Source organism: Salvelinus alpinus, chromosome 6, assembly GCF_045679555.1.
Source record: "Salvelinus alpinus chromosome 6, SLU_Salpinus.1, whole genome shotgun sequence".
NCBI lineage: Eukaryota > Metazoa > Chordata > Actinopteri > Salmoniformes > Salmonidae > Salvelinus > Salvelinus alpinus.
In genome coordinates this window covers 77,934,561-77,957,563 of record NC_092091.1, presented here as the reverse complement: position 1 = coordinate 77,957,563, position 23,003 = coordinate 77,934,561, and the positions used below count along the sequence as shown (strand labels likewise).

At 39.4% G+C, this 23,003-nt stretch overlaps 1 protein-coding gene and 1 long non-coding RNA gene across 6 annotated transcripts in view; one reads left to right on the top strand and one right to left on the bottom strand.

The window, feature by feature from the left end:
- The window catches only part of LOC139579463 (receptor-type tyrosine-protein phosphatase H-like), a 307,157-nt gene that overhangs the window by 172,239 nt on the left and 111,915 nt on the right, over positions 1-23,003 (top strand). The window lies entirely within an intron of this gene.
- LOC139579477 (uncharacterized) lies at positions 13,455-16,330 on the bottom strand. The gene is made up of 3 exons (XR_011675759.1): positions 16,065-16,330; positions 13,871-13,948; positions 13,455-13,718 (listed from the first exon to the last, which is right to left on the bottom strand). It is a non-coding gene; the product is annotated as an uncharacterized lncRNA (long non-coding RNA).

Here is a 23,003-nt window from a genome sequence, read left to right as displayed (position 1 = left end):
ATGCTGTGTGAAGATGTGGTAATGATGTGTGATTCTGTCCCTGGACAGTGGTAAGAGATCTGGTAATGATGTTGGGTTTGGTCCAATCCTGGTGGCTGGCTCCAGCTAACAGCAGCTGATGTGCTGTCCACTGAGTCAACAGTCAGCTGGTCTGGAGCAGGAAGTACTAAGAGAAAATACATTATTGTTAGTGTTACACTAGAATAGTAGTAGAAAAGTAGAAAAAGCCAGCTTGCAATTCCTTTCGATATGGGAAGAAATATGCTAAAAACAGAAGTTACACAACATGGTCTATAATGTAGATATCCTCAATGGTCAGTCCATGCATCCATAGCTCTGTCTATGCATTTGAGTGGTTACATTTCTCCAGGCCCATCCCTCAGCTTTTTATCAAAACTGAAGCGGGGTGCTCTGCTTTGTTATTGTTTCAATGAAGGATTCTCACTTTAAATGAGATGTAAGTACTGCTTGGATAGCTCCATCTGAACAACTGGCTTAATCCCATCCTTTAACTTTAGTTTTTGGTTCAGTTAGAGACTGAACTGGGCTATTTATTGTATTTCAAAAGAGATATTGAATTGTGTTTGGTTGTCAAGTCAGTCACATAGAAACATTTGAAGGTGATTTATCTTCTGCCTGGATTGTTCCATCTGTGCCACTGTCTGGATTTAATTTCAGTTTGTCTACAAATTAATAATTGATTTGTGGGATACACGTCTACATCTCAACCAAACATCTAAGTTAAAGAACATGACTAAATCAAACTTTAAATGCAACCGAAACAAAGTTTGATTTGATTTAGTAAAAAACAAATTACTTAGATTTTTTGGCAACTGACAAATATCATAGCCAAGAAGGTTAAAACCCTGGGAGACAAAAGGGTAGATCAACTCTCAGGTAGGAGGTGCTGCCCAGCTGATTGTTTATTTATTCTGAAGGTGGATATTACATTGAAGAGCTGACATTGTTTTGAAGGTACAAATCCAACATATTTTACAAAAGGTTTTTCTATGTTGAAATTTGGTTACCATGATGACATGATCCTGGAGTAGAATTACTCCCCTCAAAAAAACAGTTTGTTGATTACTTTTTTCAAGTCCAATGTATTTTCCAGATTCTATGTCACAATACATTGACAAATTACGTTTAAATATAGTTGATTCAACCAGATTTTTCCCAGACAATTTTATTTTTATTTTTATTTAACCTTTATTTAACCAGGTAGGCAAATTGAGAACACGTTCTCATTTACAATTGCGACCTGGCGACAATACTTAAGTAGGGTACTTCCTTACCTGTGGTGACGGTTGTTGACACCAGTTGACTTTGCTTTCCATTTCCCAGCACAGTGCAGACAGTGACAGAGTACTTAGTACCACCTTGCAGGTCAGAGAGAGTGATGCTGTGTGAAGATGTGGAGGTGATGTGTGGTTCTGTCCCTGGACAGTGGTAGGAGATCTGGTAATGATGTTGGGTTTGGTCCAATCCTGGTGGCTGGTTCCAGCTAACAGCAGCTGATGTGGTGTCCACTGAGTCAACAGTCAGCTGGTCTGGAGCAGGAAGTACTAGGGGAAAATACATTATTGTCAGGCCTACAGTTTAACTCCAGAAATATACTACAGGAGGAAAAAGTTTAATAGTAGTCAAAGAGTAGAAAAGGCCAGCTTGCAATTCCTTTTGATATGGGTAAGAAATATGCAAAAAACAGAAGTCACACAACAATAGCTGGACTTGTAATAAAAAATAAAGTCTTTCCGCTGCGTCGCAGGGGACTTTTTTGGGGGGTCAGGGGGGGGGGGGTTCTGGCATTGGAATAATATAGAATTCTGCTAATATAATCATTCTCATCTACCTCAATAAACATAAAGTTCAAATGTCCAGACTGAGATCATGGTGTCCTTTTGAAATCTGTAACCTATCTCTGCTGCGCTGTATCAGCACAATGGACAGCGCCCTACATCAACGCTGTTGATGAGTTTGGCTTACTGACGCGACTGCAAATGCGAAAGAATGAATGAATGAATGTGAACAGAAGAAAACAGCGGTAACAAGTAGTAGACCTAGTATAATAAATATCAGATAGATAAAGACATGACACAATCTATATTAGACTAGTTACATTAACATAATATCAGATGGATAAAGACATGACACAATCTATATTAGACTAGTTACATTAACATAATATCAGATAGATAAAGACATGACGCAATCTATATTAGACTAGTTACATTAACATAATATCAGATAGATAAAGACATGACACAATCTATATTAGACTAGTTACATTAACAGTAAACATAATATCAGATAGATAAAGACATGACACAATCTATATTAGACTAGTTACATTAACATAATATCAGATGGATAAAGACATGACACAATCTATATTAGACTAGTTACATTAACATAATATCAGATAGATAAAGACATGACACAATCTATATTAGACTAGTACATTAACATAATATCAGATAGATAAAGACATGACACAATCTATATTAGACTAGTTACATTAACATAATATCAGATAGATAAAGACATGACACAATCTATATTAGACTAGTTACATTAACATAATATCAGATAGATAAAGACATGCCACAATCTATTTTAGACTCGTTACATTAACATAATATCAGATAAAGACATGACACAATCTATATTAGACTAGTTACATTAACATAATATCAGATAGATATTATACCACCCTGCATACCACTGCTGGCTTGCTTCTGAAGCTAAGCAGGGTTGGTCCTGGTCAGTCCCTGGATGGGAGACCAGGTGCTGCTGGAAGAGGTGTTGGAGGGCCAGTAGGAGGCACTCTTTCCTCTGGTCTAAACAAAGATCCCAATGCCCCAGGGCAGTGATTGGGGACACTGCTCTGTGTAGGGTGCCGTCTTTCGGATGGGACGTTAAACGGGTGTCCTGACTCTCTGAGGTCATTAAAGATCCCATGGCACTTATCGTAAGAGTAGGGGTGTTAACCCCGGTGTCCTGGCTAAATTCCCAATCTGGCCCTCAACCATCACGGTCACCTAATAATCCCCAGTTTACAATTGGCTCATTCATCCCCTTCCTCTCCCCTGTAACTATTCCCCAGGTCGTTGATGCAAATGAGAACGTGTTCACAGTCAACTTACCTGGTAAAATAACGGTAAAATAAATAAATAAATAAAAAAATAAAATAAAAATAAATAAATAAATAAATAAAAAATAGATAAAGACATGACACAATCTATATTAGACTAGTTATATTAACATAATATCAGATAGATAAAGACATGACACAATCTATATTAGACTAGTTACATTAACATAATATCAGATAGATAAAGACATGACACAATCTATATTAGACTAGTTATATTAACATAATATCAGATAGATAAAGACATGACACAATCTATATTAGACTAGTTACATTAACATAATATCAGATAGATAAAGACATGACACAATCTATATTAGACTAGTTACATTAACATAATATCAGATGGATAAAGACATGACACAATCTATATTAGACTAGTTACATTAACATAATATCAGATAGATAAAGACATGACGCAATCTATATTAGACTAGTTACATTAACATAATATCAGATAGATAAAGACATGACACAATCTATATTAGACTAGTTACATTAACAGTAAACATAATATCAGATAGATAAAGACATGACACAATCTATATTAGACTAGTTACATTAACATAATATCAGATGGATAAAGACATGACACAATCTATATTAGACTAGTTACATTAACATAATATCAGATAGATAAAGACATGACACAATCTATATTAGACTAGTACATTAACATAATATCAGATAGATAAAGACATGACACAATCTATATTAGACTAGTTACATTAACATAATATCAGATAGATAAAGACATGACACAATCTATATTAGACTAGTTACATTAACATAATATCAGATAGATAAAGACATGCCACAATCTATTTTAGACTCGTTACATTAACATAATATCAGATAAAGACATGACACAATCTATATTAGACTAGTTACATTAACACAATATCAGATAGATATTATACCACCCTGCATACCACTGCTGGCTTGCTTCTGAAGCTAAGCAGGGTTGGTCCTGGTCAGTCCCTGGATGGGAGACCAGGTGCTGCTGGAAGAGGTGTTGGAGGGCCAGTAGGAGGCACTCTTTCCTCTGGTCTAAACAAAGATCCCAATGCCCCAGGGCAGTGATTGGGGACACTGCTCTGTGTAGGGTGCCGTCTTTCGGATGGGACGTTAAACGGGTGTCCTGACTCTCTGAGGTCATTAAAGATCCCATGGCACTTATCGTAAGAGTAGGGGTGTTAACCCCGGTGTCCTGGCTAAATTCCCAATCTGGCCCTCAACCATCACGGTCACCTAATAATCCCCAGTTTACAATTGGCTCATTCATCCCCTTCCTCTCCCCTGTAACTATTCCCCAGGTCGTTGCTGCAAATGAGAACGTGTTCTCAGTCAACTTACCTGGTAAAATAACGGTAAAAAAATAAATAAAAATAAAATAAAATAAAATATTAAATAAATAAAAAATAGATAAAGACATGACACAATCTATATTAGACTAGTTATATTAACATAATATCAGATAGATAAAGACATGACACAATCTATATTAGACTAGTTACATTAACATAATATCAGATAGATAAAGACATGACACAATCTATATTAGACTAGTTATATTAACATAATATCAGATAGATAAAGACATGACACAATCTATATTAGACTAGTTACATTAACATAATATCAGATAGATAAAGACATGACACAATCTATATTAGACTAGTTACATTAACATAATATCAGATAGATAAAGACATGACACAATCTATATTAGACTAGTTACATTAACATAATATCAGATAGATAAAGACATGACACAATCTATATTAGACTAGTTACATTAACAGTAAACAAACACAGTAAACAACAGGTGAATGGAGATCCAAATAGCCAAACAGCCTACAGCCTCTTACAGTGAGACGCAGCCGTGAACAGCTGTTTAGACAAATAAATAGGCCTATAGGACCGCTTCAACATGGAAAATCATGCTGCTCCTGAGTTCAGCAACACCGTGTGAAATGGAACAATATACTTATGTTGATCAAATTTGACCAACGTAATCAATTACACAATGTCAGCCTACCATAAACACGTTTCCAATAACTACAGTTCCAGACATCATACTTTAGTAGAGTACTTCCTTACTTGTTGTAGTGAGGGTTGTTGACACCAGTTGACTTTGCGTTCCATTTTCCAGCACAGTGCAGACAGTGACAGAGTACTGAGTACCACATTGCAGGTCAGAGAGAGTGATGCTGTGTGAGGACGTGGTAATGATGTGTGGTTCTGTCCCTGAACAGCGGTAGGAGATCTGGTAATGGTGTTGGGTTTGGTCCAATCCTGGTGGCTGGTTCCAGCTAACAGCAGCTGATGTGGTGTCCACTGAGTCAACAGTCAGCTGGTCTGGACCAGGAAGTACTAGGGGAAAATAGATTATTATTAGTGCAATAGTTTAACTCCAGTAGTATATCACAGACAAGAAGAAGAGTAGTAGTAAAATAGTAAAGGCCAGATTGTAATTCCTTTTGATGTGGGAAGAAATAAGCTAAAAACAGAAGTCACACAACAGAAGTTGGATTTGTAATGTAACAAAAATTAAAGGTTTCACTACATTCATATCTGATGGCACTGCACCTCTGCTAAATTAGAGCAACCACAAAACATTTAAATAGTAAAACATGTATGCTGGGATTATAAATCCTCTCCACAATAACAAGTGTTTAACACTGTACTACTGATAAAGTTAAAACAAGCAGAGGCAGATCAATTCCTTGACATAATGACTGACACTAATGGGAAGCAAGCATGAATTCTGATATCATTAAAACGTTTATTAATTTCATTACCATTCTGCATGATGAGGTCTGTGGAATTCACCATCTTATATTTCTCATAGTGAAGATACTGTACCTTTACATCCCATACTGACACATCCATTAGGATGTTGGGTTTGGTCCAATCCTGGTGGCTGGCTCCAGCTAACAGCAGCTGATGTGGTGTCCACTGAGTCAACAGTCAGCTGGTCTGGAGCAGGAAGTACTAAGGGAAAAGACATTATTGTCAGTGTTACAGTTTAACTCCAGAAATACTGTGCATATTACAGGAGGAAAATAACAATAGTAGGTGAAAAGTAGAATAGGCCAGCTTGCAAGTACTTTTGATATGGGAGTAAATATGCTAAAAACAGAAGTCACACAACGTTAGTTGGATTTGTAATTTAACAAAAATGAAGAGTTTCCGCTATATTAATTTATTAACGGTGCTGCACCTCTGCTAAACTGTTGCATCCACACCCCGCAACACAAAAATGAAAAATATATAAATTAAAATGTATAATTATAATTCCTCTCCACAATAACAAGTGTTTTACACTGTACTACTGATAAAGTTAAAGCAAGCAGAGGAAGATCATTGACAGAATGAATCACAGGAATAGAAGCAAGAATGAATTCAGATATTATAATAAACTTTCATTGATTTCAATACATAACTGCATTATGAGATGAGGAATTCACCATCATATATTTAGAATCAGGGAAGATACTGAACCTTTACATGCCATGCTGACACATCCATTATGATTAGTTAGTAACAATTCATTTGCACTATATATCCATAACACATTCATTACACATCTATAAGCATTTCATGAACATGTTATAACAGGTCATGTCGTGTAGAAGCTCATATGTAGGTATCTTTATAGATGCATCATTAAAATGACAGCATAGTGTCATCATTATGGCTGTTCTCTAAAGTGTACTTCTGGAATGCCAGTGTTAGTGAATATGCCAAAAGGCCAAACCAAGTTATGCTGATATATATAGCCTGTACCAGCCTCATTTCCCCCACCAGCTGGTATATAACTTCGTATTCTTCTCCTTGAGGTCAATAATGCATGAAGATCTCCACAGGGGTGAATCCTCAGGCTAATTTGACTGATCACATCGTGTAGTTGAGACTCATACAGAACTCTTTCGTAACCCATTAATCCTATGCAGTCAAGGTTAAGTCAAATCTAATTTCCCATTCACAAACCATTTATAGCTAAGCACATTTACAGCTAAGAACTTCGTGGTAATTAACTGTGCTGTTTGCCACTCTGATATATAACACCAACATTAAATGTCTACAGTGCATTCGGAAAGTATTCAGACCCCTTGACTTTCTCCACATTTTGTTACATTACAGCCTTATTGTAAAATTGATTAAATAGTTTTTCCCCTCATCAATCTACACACAATACCCCATAATGACAAAGCTAAAACAGTTTTTTTTACATTTGCAAATGTATTCAAAATAAAAAACTGATATCACATTTCCATAAGTATTCAGACCCTTTACTCAGTACTTTGTTGAAGCACCTTCGGCAGCGATTACAGCCTCGTGTCTTCTTGGGTATGACGCTTCCAGCTTGGCACACCTGTATTTGGGGAGTTACTCCCATTATTCTCTGCAGATCCTCTCAAGCTCTGTCAGGTTGGATGAGGAGCATCGCTGCAAAGCTATTTTTAGGTCTCTCCAGAGATGTTCGATCGGGTTCAAGTCCGGGCTCTGGCTGGGCCACTCAAGGACATTCAGAGACTTGTCCCTAAGCCACTCCAGCATTGTATTGGCAGTGTGCTTAGGGTCATTGTCCTGTTGGAAGGTGAACCTTCACCCCAGTCTGAGGTCCTGAGCGCTCTGGAGCAGGTTTTCATCAAGGATCTCTCTGTAATCTGCTCCGTTCATCTTTCCCTCGATCCTGACTAGTCTCCCAGTCCCTGCTGCAGAAAAACATCCCCACAGCAGAATACTACCACCACCATGCTTCACCGTAAGGATGGTGCCAGGTTTCCTCCGGACGTGACGCTTGGCATTCAGGCCAAAAATTTCAATCTTGGTTTCATCAGTCCAGAGGATCTTATTTCTCATGGTCTAAGTCCTTTAGGTGCCTGTTGGCAAACTCCAAGCGGGCTGTCATTTGCCTTTTACTGAGGAGCGGCTTCTATCTGGCCACTCAACCATAAAGGCCTGATTGGTGCAGTGCTGCAGAGATGGTTGTCCTTCTGGAAGGTTCTCCCATCTCCACAGAGGAACTCTAGAGGTCTGTAAGAGTTACCATCGTGTTCTTGATCACCTCCCTGACCAAAGCCCTTCTCCCCCGATTGCTCAGTTTGGCCGGGTGGCCAGCTCTAGGAAGAGCCTTGGATGTTCAAACTTCTTCCATTTAAGAACGATGGAGGCCACTGTGTTTTTCCAGACCTTCAATGTTGCAGAAATGTTTTGGTACCCTTCCCCAGATCTGTGCCTCGACACAATCCTGTCTCTGAGCTCTACGGACAATTCCTTCGACCACATGGCTTGGTTTTTGCTCTGACATGCACTTCTTAGTCTTCATCTTTGGTGTAATGGCGTTTGCAACAATTAAATGTGCATTCCGCCACCTACTGTACTTATAGATAATAAGAATCTTAAAAGGAAAAAATGCGGGGTAAAAAAAGAATTGAAGAAATCCATCACACTATCAGTAAGGAAATGTTAATTCAACTAAATCAGCCTGCTTTTCTATTTGAATCAGGTCTCTACACTCTACACTCAGAAGGATCCTGTGATGGAGGGACATTTCCTGGCGACAGTAGTCTTGGAGGCCCAAACAGTTCTAGGCTGCAGATAAAATAATGTCCAGCTTTTTGGGCTTCTTGGATACGTGTGCAATACATTTAGTAACTGTGGCTATAAATTATACAAAATCCACCTTTTTCACAATAAATGTATCCAGATCACTTGATTCATGTTTAACATTTGCAACTGGTTGTGGTGCATCCTCCGCCATATCTTCTTCAGAACTGTGGCCTCTTGCCCTTTCAACTCGCTTCACCTCCTTCACATAGGAGATTTGCTGTACAGCCCTGATTCCTGACACCTCAACCTCTTTCACCCCAACAGGGCATTCAGGGAATTGGGAAATCCCCACCACAGTTACAACATTTTACATTCAAAGACTCTTCAATAACCTATTCCTTCCGTCTGCAAACACGTGACACATGGCAAAACTTTTTACGCTTCCTGCATTGCATCGGGTTTAGCACAAACGCTCTTATGGCGTATCTTTCGTATCCCAACTTTACATAGCGTGGTAAATACTCATCAAACATCAATAATACAGATAAACTCTGCTCCTTTTTCCCATTCTCCATACGGGTCAAGCGATGTGCATTAACTACTCCTGGAGTTTTCAACCTAAGATATTGATTATCAATGTCCAACTGGACCCCATAGATAACATCTTTTACAAGGTACCTGCTCCTAAAATCAAAGCTGTTCACTTCATGTCTCGATACTTTCACTAGCCACAATCCACGATCCTTTTGCTCTTTAGAAACACACGATATCAACACCATACCACTCCTGCTTACTATGACTACACGATATCAACACCATACCACTCCTGGTCACTATGACTACACGATATCAACACCATACCACTCCTGGTCACTATGACTACACAATATCAACACCATACCACTCCTGGTCACTATGACTACACCATATCAACACCATACCACTCCTGGTCACTATGACTACACAATATCAACACCATACCACTCCTGGTCACTATGACTACACAATATCAACACCATACCACTCCTGGTCACTATGACTACACAATATCAACACCATACCACTCCTGGTCACTATGACTACACGATATCAACACCATACCACTCCTGGTTACTTTAACTGCATCCACTTTCCCCAACGCCTTCTTCAACGTCCTCGTGACTTCAAAAGGGTTTCCCAAATAAACATTCTTATCCAAAGAACGCACTCCAACGATTCATCAGACTAATTTTCCACATACATTTTAGCCCTTTTTGTTCCATTCTTGAACTTCACTGTTCTCGCTAACTGTACTCAATGTGCTTTCAACTTCAAATGACACTTCTGCTTCCGCCATCTCACCACCTCTGACATGCACTGTCAACTGTGGGACCTTACATAGACAGGTGTGTGCTTTTCCAAATAATGCCCAATCAATTGAATTTATCAGAGGTGGACTCCAATCAAGTTGTAGAAACATCTCAAGGACAATCAATGGAAACAGGATGCACCTGAGCTAAATGTTTAGTCTCATAGCAAAAGGTCTGAATACTTATGTAAATAAGATATTTATGTTTTTTTTATTTCTATAAATTTACAAAAATGTCTAGAAACCTTTGCTTTGTCATTATGGGGTATTGTGTGTTGATTGATGATGATTATTTTCTATCTAATCCATTTTAGAATAAGGCAGTAACGTAACAAAACGTGGAAAAGTGAAGGGGTCTGAATACTTTCCAATGCACCATAATTACCATGAAGAGCTTGGTATGTATGAATTATATGCCAATGTAATGTCATTTCTATTTTCCCATTCATAAAGCATTTATAAACATGCATAACTGATGTACACACTATGTTAAAGGAAATGTGAACATTTTATTTACGTTTTCCAGATTGCTGAGGACTCCTGGCTATTATTGACATTTTTCAGTTTAACTTTTCTTGACCATTCAAACCATTAAAATTCAATTCCCCATTTCAGACTAATAGCAGTAACTATTTTAATGAGTAAAATGTATTAACACTGGGTGGTAAAGGAGCAAGCATTTCCATCTTATTCACTGATGTAGCTAGTTAGCTAGCAGCTAGGTAAGCCCCTGGCACAATGTCAACATGTTTTTCAAATCGGTCAATAAACGTTACAAAATCGTCATCAAACTCATTAAACATTTAGTTTTTAAAAATTCACTATTACATTGTATTTTTTCACATTACAAACCTTTGAAAACAGGAAGAATTATGAGGCAGGAACCAGCTGCATTCATATTGACTGCAGAGGAGAGCTGACAGGTTAATGACATCACTTCCTTCTTAACAATTTTTCTTATTTTAAATGTGCAAATGTACGACGCCAGTCATGAAATAGTGAACAAAAAAGGTTAACTAAATGTTACATTTGTTTTTTGATGATTTTGGTGGAAGCAAGAGGTCAACTGGAAGTGACATTTTACTGACCTCTCACCCTATCCTCCCATGCAGCCAAAATGGAAAGAATCTCTTGTTCCTTTCTCTTATTTTTTCCTGTTGTTAAAGGTTCCGAATGTGCAAAAGTACAATGTAAATCTTAAAATAGTGAGATAGTCAACTGTTAACTAAATGTTTCATGAATTTTACAACGATTTTGTAACGTTTATTGTCCTAGTTAGAAAACATGTTTATATTGTTCCAGCTACTGTAGCTCCTAGCTACAGCTATTTATTAGTGAATAAGAGGGGAATGCTATCTAGTGTTAACACCCTGTGTTAGAAAGTTTCACTCACTAAAATAGTTAATGTGACTTGCGAAAGCCAATGTCCCACTTTAAATCTTTCTCATATTTTATATTATTATTACTTGAAACGCTACTCATTTTACGCCATAGGCCAACGGACTCTGACGTAGGATTTTGTACATAAAACAATATTTTTTTAAATAGCAACGTCCTGCTCCTTCCCTGACTTTTCCTAAATATTAATATTTTACATTGCTCAGTTGTCAGAATTTTTTCAATCACGAACAGAAACATATTAAGAGGCTGTTTACCAGTTGTCGTTTTTTAATTTTTTTTTTACAGCTGTTAGTGATTTAAGAGGGCAAGACAAACGTGTCATCGGGCTATGGTACCCTGGCGCTTATGCATCTCTTTCATCACTGAATTAATGTTGCCAATGGATGAATGGGCATTATACAACGGGTAGTTCTAATCATGTATTCTGACTTGTTAAAACAGCATTTCCGTCGGTGTCTATTCCACAAGTTACCACCGGATAAATCTATGACATTAAAATGCCTATTTACTCTGTTCCATCTGACTGCGCAATTCATAAACTTAATCTCCACTATAAAAGTGTCTAGACATTATCTCACATTTCTTTTAGACTAACATTTTGTTTTCAACAGCAGATATTTGTATAAACCTTGCTGTCTGTCTCCAACATTTGCAACATTGTTTCAATATTCAAATTCGATCTCCAGCTGTCCCATAGTAATGACAAGTCTGTAGTCAGGATGAGACAGACAAGCAAGCAGCGGTTCTCAGCCAGTCAAAATAATGAATCAACTGGCATCATTTTTATGGATCTATCTAAATAAAGGTCACTAGAAAAGAGCTTAAATTTATGCAAATGCAGCTACTGTTGATATTGTGGCTGCACGGTTTGATGTTACTAAGTTAGCCGTAGTTGGCTAGCTAGCAAGCAAGGGATAAGAACATTGCCAACCAGTATGGCAATGGAACATTTGGAACGAACGACTGGGTCGCGTCCATAGATACAGAACAAAAAGACTGAATAACTGGGTCGTGCTCTGGCTACCGAACCGATAGAACGAATGACCAACCGGCTTGGGTAGCAATCCAAGATTTGTGTCGGGTCTATATGTTGTGGACATTTCTGGGATCTTTTATTTCAGCTCATTAAAAATGAGACCAACACTTTACATGTTACATTTATATTTTTGGTTTAGTATAAGTTTTTGGGAAAGTGATAGAAATGTCTGTTTTTAAAAGTTGACAGAAAATGTAGTTGATGCGATTACTACACTGAACGAAAACATAAACGCAACATGTAAAGTGTTGGTCCGATGTTATTTCTATATATGCCTACAGGGGTCCTACAATTCTAAATCAAGGAGCTAAATGACCCTTGGTATGACCATCTTAAAACAATTCCATATGTTAGCTTAGTAGAAGCCCAGCCCAGGCCCTTAGACTTTAGGGGTTTTTCCTTCATGGAAAATTACCATATAGTTATTTCTATGAGTCATAAATGGGGAAATTAATTTGAATGGTTTGAATATGAATATTTCTTAAATCTATTCAAGAAAAGTCCAACTGAAAAATGTCAATAGAAGAAATTCTTAGGTGAAGTCCTCAGCAATTGTTTTCTGTACTACATCTGGTAAATGTTTATAAAATGTTAAAGTTTCAATTTAACATTCTGTGTTGTGTCCATCAGTTAAGCATGTTTATAAAGGCTTTATGAATGGGGAAATAGAAATGACATTGACTAAATAGAATTCATACATAGACCTTTAATGATGTTATAGATCCGAGTGGCAAACTGCACAGTTAATTACCACTAGCTATAAAAACCCTTTTGAATAGAAAAATAGATTGGACTTTACACTGAATGCATATGTGGGACCCATAGTAATATTAGAGAATGCATTATGGATATGTAGTCAAAGTAAATTGTTACTCATTAGTTCATTTACATTAGTTTTATTTTTTTTGACTTTGACACTATACATCATTTTTAAGTAGAGAACTTACTTGTGGTGAGGGTTCTTGACACCAGTTCACTTTGCCTTCCATTTTCCAGCACAGTGCAGACAATAACAGAGTACTGAGTGGCAGGTTTCAGGTCAGAGAAAGTGATGCTGTGTGAAGACGTGGTAGTGATGTATGGTTCTGTCCCTGGACAGTAGTAGGAGATCTGGTAATGATGTTGGGTTTGGTCCAATCCTGGTGGCTGGCTCCAGCTAACAGCAGCTGATGTGGTGTCCACTGAGTCAACAGTCAGCTGGTGTGGAGCAGGAAGTACTAAGGGAAAATATAGTATTGTTAATGTTACAGTTTAAAGTTATTTAATATTCCCATTAGTTATATTTTTTCCCTCATAGAATGGTAGGCCAACTAGGCTTGAATGCATTATTTGCAGTTGAATTGATGACATGTTGTTGGCAGTAGCCTACCTGACTGCTGGCCTATAAAGAGCAGGAAGGAACGGACAGTAGTCCATATAAGCCACAATATCCAAAGCCAAGTGGAATCTGTTTGGGAACATTAATATTAATGTGTTTTCACAACTAAATAAAGTGCCTTAAAGTATTCAGACCCCTTGAAATGTTGGTACGTTACAGCTTTATTTATTATTCAATTGTTTTCCCCCTGTTCAATCTACACTCAACAGCCCATAATGACAAAGCAAAAACAGGTTTTTAGAAATGTTGGTAATTCATGATTTTTTAATTTTATTATTCAGACCGTTTACTTTTGGCAGCGATTACGGCCTCAAGTCTTCTTGGGTATGACGTTACAAGCTTGGCACACCTGTATCTGGGGAGTTTCTCACATTCTTCTCTGCAGATCCTCTCAAGCTCTGTCAGGTTGGATGGGGAGCGTTGCTGCACGGCTATTTTCAGGTCTCTCAAGAGTTGTTCGATCAGGTTCAAGTCCGGGCTCAGGCTGGGCATTTCAAGAACATTCAGAGACTTGTCCTGAAGCCTCTCCTGAGTCGTCTTGGCTGTGTGCTTAGGGTCGTTGTCCTGTTGGAAGCTGAACCGTCTCCCCAGTCTGAGGTCCTGAGGGATGATGCCGTGTTCCCTACAGACATGACGCTTGGTATTCAGGCCAAAGAGTTCAATCTTGGTTTTCATCAGACCAGAAAATCTTGTTTCTCATGGTCTGTCTTTAGGTGCTTTTTGGCAAACTCCAAGCGGGCTGTCATGTGCTTTTTACTGACAACTGGCTTCAGTCTGGCCACTCTACCATAAAGGCCTGACTGGTGGAGCGCTGCAGAGATAGTCGTGGAAGGTTCTCCCATCTCCACAGTGTAACTCTGGAGGTTTGTCAGAGTGACCATCGGATTCTTGGTTACCACCCTGACCAAAGCCCTTCTCCCCTGATTGCTCAGTTTGGCTGAGCGACCAGCTCTCGGAAGAGTCTTCGTGGTTCCAAACCTCTTCCATTTAAGAATGATTGAGGCCACTATGTTCTTGGGGACCTTCAATGCTGCAGAAATGTTTTGGTACCCTTCCCCAGTGTGTGCCTTTACTTATGTAAATAAGGTATTTCTGTTTTGTATTTTTAAAACATTTGCTAAATTTAAAAAAATACAGTTTTTGCTTTATCATTATGGGGGGTTGTGTGCAGATTGCTGAGAAAAATTCATATTTAATCAATTTAAGAATAAGGCTGTAATGTACCAAAAGGTGGAACAAGTCAAGGGGTCTGAATACTTTCCGAAGGCACTGAATATTTCATTAAACTGTTGACAGCCCCTCTCTCTGCACACTCAAGAAAGGAATGAAGGAGATAGAAAGAGAAGAGGTGATGGAAAAACTGGTGAGATATTCTGTAGCTAAAGGAATGAAGGAGAGAGAAAGAGAAGAGGTGATGGAAACACTGTGGTGAGATATTCTGTAGCTAAAGGAATGAAGGAGATAGAGAAGAGGTGATGAAAACACTGGTGAGATATTCTGTAGCTAAAGGAATGAAGGAGATAGAAAGAGAAGAGGTGATGGAAACACTGTGGTGAGATATTCTGAAGCTAAAGGAATGAAGGAGATAGAAAGAGAAGAGGTGATGGAAACACTGTGGTGAGATATTCTGTAGCTAAAGGAATGAAGGAGATAGAAAGAGAAGAGGTGATGGAAACGCTGTGGTGAGATATTCTGTAGCTGAAAGTAATGTGTCAGTGTATTAATTATAACAATATAAGTTAGAGGTGTTCCAGCACCTCCCAATTTACGAATGTTGTGATAATACATCCTCTCCACAATAAATAGTGTTTAACACTGTAATACTGATAAAGTTAAAGCAAGCAGAGGCAGATCAACTCCTTGACATAATGACTTACACTAATGGGAAGCAAGCATGAATTCAGATATTATTAAAATGTTTATTGATTTCAACACCAAACTGCATTTTGAAATCTTGGGATTTCACCATCACATATTTATCTTCAGGAAAAAAACTTCACATCCCATGCTGACACATCCATTATGATTAGTTCATTTACATTAGTCATTTGATAACTAGTCAAAGTTATATAATGAGAACTTGTTCTCAACTAGCCTACCTGGTTAAATAAAGGTGAAATAAAAAAGAAATAAATATAAACTTTGACACCAGACAAAATAATTAATAAGCAGAGTACTTTTTTACCTGTGGTGAGGGTTGTTGACACCAGTTGACTTTGCTTTCCATTTTCCAGCACAGTGCAGACAGTGACAGAGTACTGAGTACCACCTTGCAGGTCAGAGAGAGTGATGCTGTGTGAAGATGTGGTAGTGATGTGTGGTTCTGTCCCTGGACAGTGGTAGGAGATCTGGTAATGATGTTGGGTTTGGTCCAATCCTGGTGGCTGGTTCCAGCTAACAGCAGCTGATATGATGCTTACCCAGTCAACAGTCAGCTGGTCTGGAACAGGAAGTACTAAGGGAAAATACATTATTGTCAGGCCTACAGTTTAACTCCAGTAATATACTACAGGAGGAAAAAGTTTAAAAGTAGTAAAAAAGTAGAAAAGGCCAGCTTGCAATTCCTTTTGATATGGGTAAGAAATATGCAAAAAACAGAAGTCACACAACAATAGCTTTACTTGTAATGTAACAAAAATAAAGATTTTCCGCTGCGCCACAGGGGTAAACATTTTTTGGGGTCAGCGGGGAGTTCTTGCATTGGAATAATATAGAATTCTGCTTATATAATCATTCTCATCTACCGCAATAAACATAAAGTTCAAATGTCCAGACTGAGATCATGGTGTCCTTTTGAAATCTGTAACCTATCTCTGCTGCGCTGTATCAGCACAATGGACAGCGCCCTACATCAATGCTGTTTTTGTAAAGACTATAGACTACAAGATAGAGAGGATAATTCACCTATTACAAACAGCCTATGTACACACAGCTGTCTTACCAAAATAATGCTAACTAAATGCTGTAAGTATTAACCTAGTTATTCATGCATGCAAAGAAAAATACTGAATAGTTTGGCTTAGACACAACTGCAAATGTGAATGAATGAATGAATGTGAACAGAAGAAAACAGCGGTAACTAGTAGGCCTAGTATAATAAATATCAGATAGATAAAGACATGACACAATCTATATTAGACTAGTTACATTAACATAATATCAGATAGATAAAGACATGACACAATCTATATTAGACTAGTTACATTACCATAATATCAGATAGATAAAGACATGACACAATCTATATTAGACTAGTTACATTAACATAATATCAGATAGATAAAGACATGACACAATCTATATACAGACTAGTCACATTAACATAATATCAGATAGATAAAGACATGACACAATCTATATTAGACTAGTCACATTAACATAATATCAGATAGATAAAGACATGACACAATCTATATTAGACTAGTTACATTAACATAATATCAGATAGATAAAGACATGACACAATCTATATTAGACAAGTTACATTAACATAATATCAGATAGATAAAGACATGACACAATCTATATTAGACTAGTTACATTAACATAATATCAGATAGATAAAGACATGACACAATCTATATTAGACTAGTCACATTAACATAATATCAGATAGATAAAGACATGACACAATCTATATTAGACTAGTTACATTAACATAATATCAGATAGATAAAGACATGACACAATCTATATTAGACTAGTTACATTAACATAATATCAGATAGATAAAGACATGACACAATCTATATTAGACTAGTTAGATTAACATAATATCAGATAGATAAAGACATGACACAATCTATATTAGACTAGTTAGATTAACATAATATCAGATAGATAAAGACATGACACAGACTATATTAGACTAGTTACATTAACAGTAAACAACAGGTGAATGGAGATCCAAATAGCCAAAACAGCCTACAGCCTCTTACAGTGAGACGCAGCCGTGAACAGCTGTTTAGACAAATAAATAGGCCTATAGGACCGCTTCAACATGGAAAATCATGCTGCTCTTGAGTTCAGCAACACCGTGTGAAATGGAACAATATACTTATGTTGATCAAATTTGACCCACGTAATCAATTACGCAATGTCAGCCTACCATAAACACGTTTCCAATAACTACAGTTCCAGACATCATACTTTAGTAGTGTACTTCCTTACCTGTGGTGAGGGTTGTTGACGTCAGTTGACTTTGCTTTCCATTTTCCAGCACAGTGCAGACAGTGACAGAGTACTGAGTACCACATTGCAGGTCAGAGAGAGTGATGCTGTGTGAAGATGTGGTAGTGATGTGTGGTTCTGTCCCTGGACACTGGTAAGAGATCTGGTAATGATGTTGGGTTTGGTACAATCCTGGTGGCTGGTTCCAGCTAACAGCAGCTGATGTGGTGTCCACTGAGTCAACAGTCAGCTGGTCTGGAACAGGAAGTACTAGGGGAAAATACATTATTGTCAGGGCTACAGTTTAACTCCAGAAATATATTACAGGATAAAGTTGAATAGTAGTCGAAGAGTAGAAAAGGTTTGTTTTGAAATGGGAAGATAAAAGCTTAAAACTCAAGTCACACAACAGAAGTTGGATTTGTAAACGAGTGAACGTTATTTATAATAAAGATTACATGGAGAAAATCGGACCTCTCTGAAATGAAAATCGATGGCCCTCCCAAAATATATTTTACCTTAACCCTGCCTGAACGCTTGAAAAAAAAGTGACCCCCCCAATATACCCCAAATAATAATTACAATAATGTGGATAGGAGAGAACATGTACCGTTTACCCTCAGTTATTGGACAGACCAGAGCGCCATATATGCAGTTTTAGAAACTGTTCTTCTTTAAGCATTGCATGTCAATGCAGGAATCATGACATCACACAGGGCTGCAGGCCAGAAGGTTGTGGGTTCACAGACCACCGTGGATAAGAGTAGGGGTGGAAAGATCTCCTTTATAGTAAAAGCATTGCATGAATCTATCATCATAATTACAGGCCTTAAAAAAATGTGGCCTGTTATAAAAATGTCATGCAAATCTACGTCATTGTACATATAGCAGAATCATTTTTAGTACCACACAAATTACAGAATTGACATTCTAAGAAAAGACAGAGAGATAAGCCTATGTGTTCATCTTATCATATTTCTCCAATGCCAAATCAGTGTGTCTTGTTTGCAACAAAACTGTCCCTGTTGGCAAATCATTAAATCTGATCATTAGGAATCTAAGCATGGTACTTTCCAAAGTTAAGCCTACCTTTCCACCACAGAAAAAGTAGGACTACCTTTCCACCCCAGACAGAGTAGGACTACCTTTCCACTCCAGACAGAGTAGGACTACCTTTACACCCCAGACAGAGTAGGACTACCTTTCCAACCCAGACAGAGTAGGACTACCTTTCCACCCCAGACAGAGTAGGACTACCTTTACACTCCAGACAGAGTAGGACTACCTTTCCAACCCAGACAGAGTAGGACTACCTTTCCACCCCAGACAGAGTAGGACTACCTTTCCACCCCAGACAGAGTAGGACTATCTTTCCACTCCAGACAGAGTAGGACTACCTTTACACCCCAGACAGAGTAGGACTACCTTTCCAACCCAGACAGAGTAGGACTACCTTTCCACCCCAGACAGAGTAGGACTACCTTTACACCCCAGACAGAGTAGGACTACCTTTCCACCCCAGACAAAGTAGGACTACCTTTCCAACCCAGACAGAGTAGGACTACCTTTCCAACCCAGACAAAGTAGGACTACCTTTCCAACCCAGTCAGAGTAGGACTACCTTTCCACCCCAGACAAAGTAGGACAACCTTTCCAACCCAGACAAAGTAGGACTACCTTTCCACCCCAGACAGAGTAGGACTACCTTTCCAACCCAGACAGAGTAGGACTACCTTTCCACCCCAGACAGAGTAGGACTACCTTTCCAACCCAGACAGAGTAGGACTACCTTTCCAACCCAGACAGAGTAGGACTACCTTTCCAACCCAGACAGAGTAGGACTACCTTTACACTCCAGACAGAGTAGGACTACCTTTCCACCCCAGACAGAGTAGGACTACTTTCCACCCCAGACAGAGTAGGACTACCTTTCCAACCCAGACAGAGTAGGACTACCTTTACACCCCAGACAGAGTAGGACTACCTTTCCAACCCAGACAGAGTAGGACTACCTTTCCACCCCAGACAGTTTAGGACTACCTTTCCACTCCAGACAGAGTAGGACTACCTTTCCACCCCAGACAGAGTAGGACTACCTTTACACCCCAGACAGAGTAGGACTACCTTTCCAACCCAGACAGAGTAGGACTACCTTTCCACCCCAGACAGTTTAGGACTACCTTTCCACTCCAGACAGAGTAGGACTACCTTTCCACCCCAGACAGAGTAGGACTACCTTTCCACCCCAGACAGAGTAGGACTACCTTTCCACCCCAGACAGAGTAGGACTACCTTTCCAACCCAGACAGAGTAGGACTACCTTTCCACCCCAGACAGAGTAGGACTACCTTTCCACCCCAGACAGAGTAGGACTACCTTTCCAACCCAGACAGAGTAGGACTACCTTTCCACCCCAGACAGAGTAGGACTACCTTTCCACCCCAGACAGAGTAGGACTACCTTTCCAACCCAGACAGAGTAGGATTACCTTTCCACCCCAGACAGAGTAGGACTACCTTTCCACCCCAGTCAGAGTAGGACTACCTTTCCACCCCAGACAGAGTAGGACTACCTTTCCACCCCAGACAGAGTAGGACTACCTTTCCACTCCAGACAGAGTAGGACTACCTTTACACCCCAGACAGAGTAGGACTACCTTTCCAACCCAGACAAAGTAGGACTACCTTTCCAACCCAGACAGAGTAGGACTACCTTTCCAACCCAGACAAAGTAGGACTACCTTTCCAACCCAGTCAGAGTAGGACTACCTTTCCACCCCAGACAAAGTAGGACTACCTTTCCAACCCAGACAAAGTAGGACTACCTTTCCACCCCAGACAGAGTAGGACTACCTTTCCAACCCAGACAGAGTAGGACTACCTTTCCACCCCAGACAGAGTAGGACTACCTTTCCAACCCAGACATAGTAGGACTACCTTTCCAACCCAGACAGAGTAGGACTACCTTTCCAACCCAGACAGAGTAGGACTACCTTTACACTCCAGACAGAGTAGGACTACCTTTCCACCCCAGACAGAGTAGGACTACTTTCCACCCCAGACAGAGTAGGACTACCTTTCCAACCCAGACAGAGTAGGACTACCTTTACACTCCAGACAGAGTAGGACTACCTTTCCACCCCAGACAGAGTAGGACTACTTTCCACCCCAGACAGAGTAGGACTACCTTTCCAACTCAGACAGAGTAGGACTACCTTTCCACCCCAGACAGAGTAGGACTACCTTTCCACCCCAGACAGAGTAGGACTACCTTTCCACCCCAGACAGAGTAGGACTACCTTTCCACCCCAGACAGAGTAGGACTACCTTTCCACCCCAGACAGAGTAGGTCTACATAACCACCCCAGACAGAGTAGGTCTACATAACCACCCCAGACAGAGTAGGCCAACCGACACAGAAAAATGTAAGCTTTAACTGCTGGCTACTCTTCTTCCATGACTTAAACCAATGAGAGAAGGTCATAAGTGTTTCCCTAAAAGCTGTCTGGGTTTAAACATATTCTATTGTACAGAAAGTGAATAGCTTAATCAATTGATAGTGAAATAATTAGATTAATTCCCAAGCAAAGTCAATGTTTTGTGTCCTCAGTTACAGAAGGTTGTAGCTCTGTCTATGAATGTCAAATTAACAAACTAATGATATCCCTTTTGCATTGGCGTCACGTCTTTCCTGGGTATTTTACAGCTTGTTTCAAGCATAAAGCATCGCAGACCAAAGCACTGTTATAGATCACTTTATATAATCGGATCCTATTTATTGTTTTCAAAATCTTAAGATTTTCTTTAATAAAAGGTAGGCCTATGGAATACCCTCTCATACACCCTCAATTAGAGTCTTGGTTTTTACTTAACAGCCCTACACTGTTACAGAGGTAAACTATATATGTGTTTATTTTGGTACTTTTTACCCCTTTTTCTCACCAATTGGGACTTACAGCCTTGTCCCATCCCTGCAACTCCCGTACGGACTCGGGAGAGGCGAAGGTCGAGAGCCATGTGTCCTCCAAAACACGACCCTGCAAAACTGCACTGCTTCTTGACACACTGCTTGCTAAACCCGGAAGCCAGCCGCACTAATGTGTCGGAGGAAACACCGTACAGCTAGAGACCGAAGTCAGCATGCATGCGCCCGGCCGCCACAAGGAGTCGCTAGAGCGCGATGCGACAAGGACATCCCAGTCGGCCAAAGCCTCCCCTAACCCGGACGACGCTGGGCCAAAGCCTCCCCTAACCCGGACGACACTGGGCCAATTGTACGCCACCTCATAGGTCTCCCGGTCGTGGCCAGCTGCAACACAGCCTGAGATCGACCCCGGATCTGAAGTGACGCCTTTAGCACTGTGATGCAGTGCCTTAGACTGCTGCACCACTCGGGAGGCCCCAGAGGTAGATCATTTAAAGAGTGCATGGTGGGTGGTGGAATTGAACGACAAATATATGGATATAGCAGCCTATAGCCTAAATTAGTCTGTCAAACAGGTAGGCCTACCTATTATTTCTTAAATAGGAAGAAATAGGCACCAATACAAAGCCCTCTTGTTGTTAGTAAAGTCTAATTAAAATGAAGACGTTGAAAGGAATTATTCCTACTGGAATTTGTCTACTTTCAGCACCATGAGCTGTCCACTTCAGATTGAATTGGCAGCGGCTAGTGCATCAAGTTTCAACACCAAAATGTAAGTTACTCGAATCTGGCTTATTGGGAGATCAGTAACTCTGATAAATACATCATGGGACAGAAACATATTGTTAAAAAAATACATCTATAATAGTAGTTGCAAGCTATCACAGTTGACCTTTGATCCTCCTCATATTTGCGCTCTCCTTCTCAAACTGAACAGAACATAGGCTAGTGCAGCCTAGTTTTATTTACACCATCCCAGCAGCTATCTTAGAAATATAACTTTGCTCTCTGCTTCTCTGAGCATGCACTT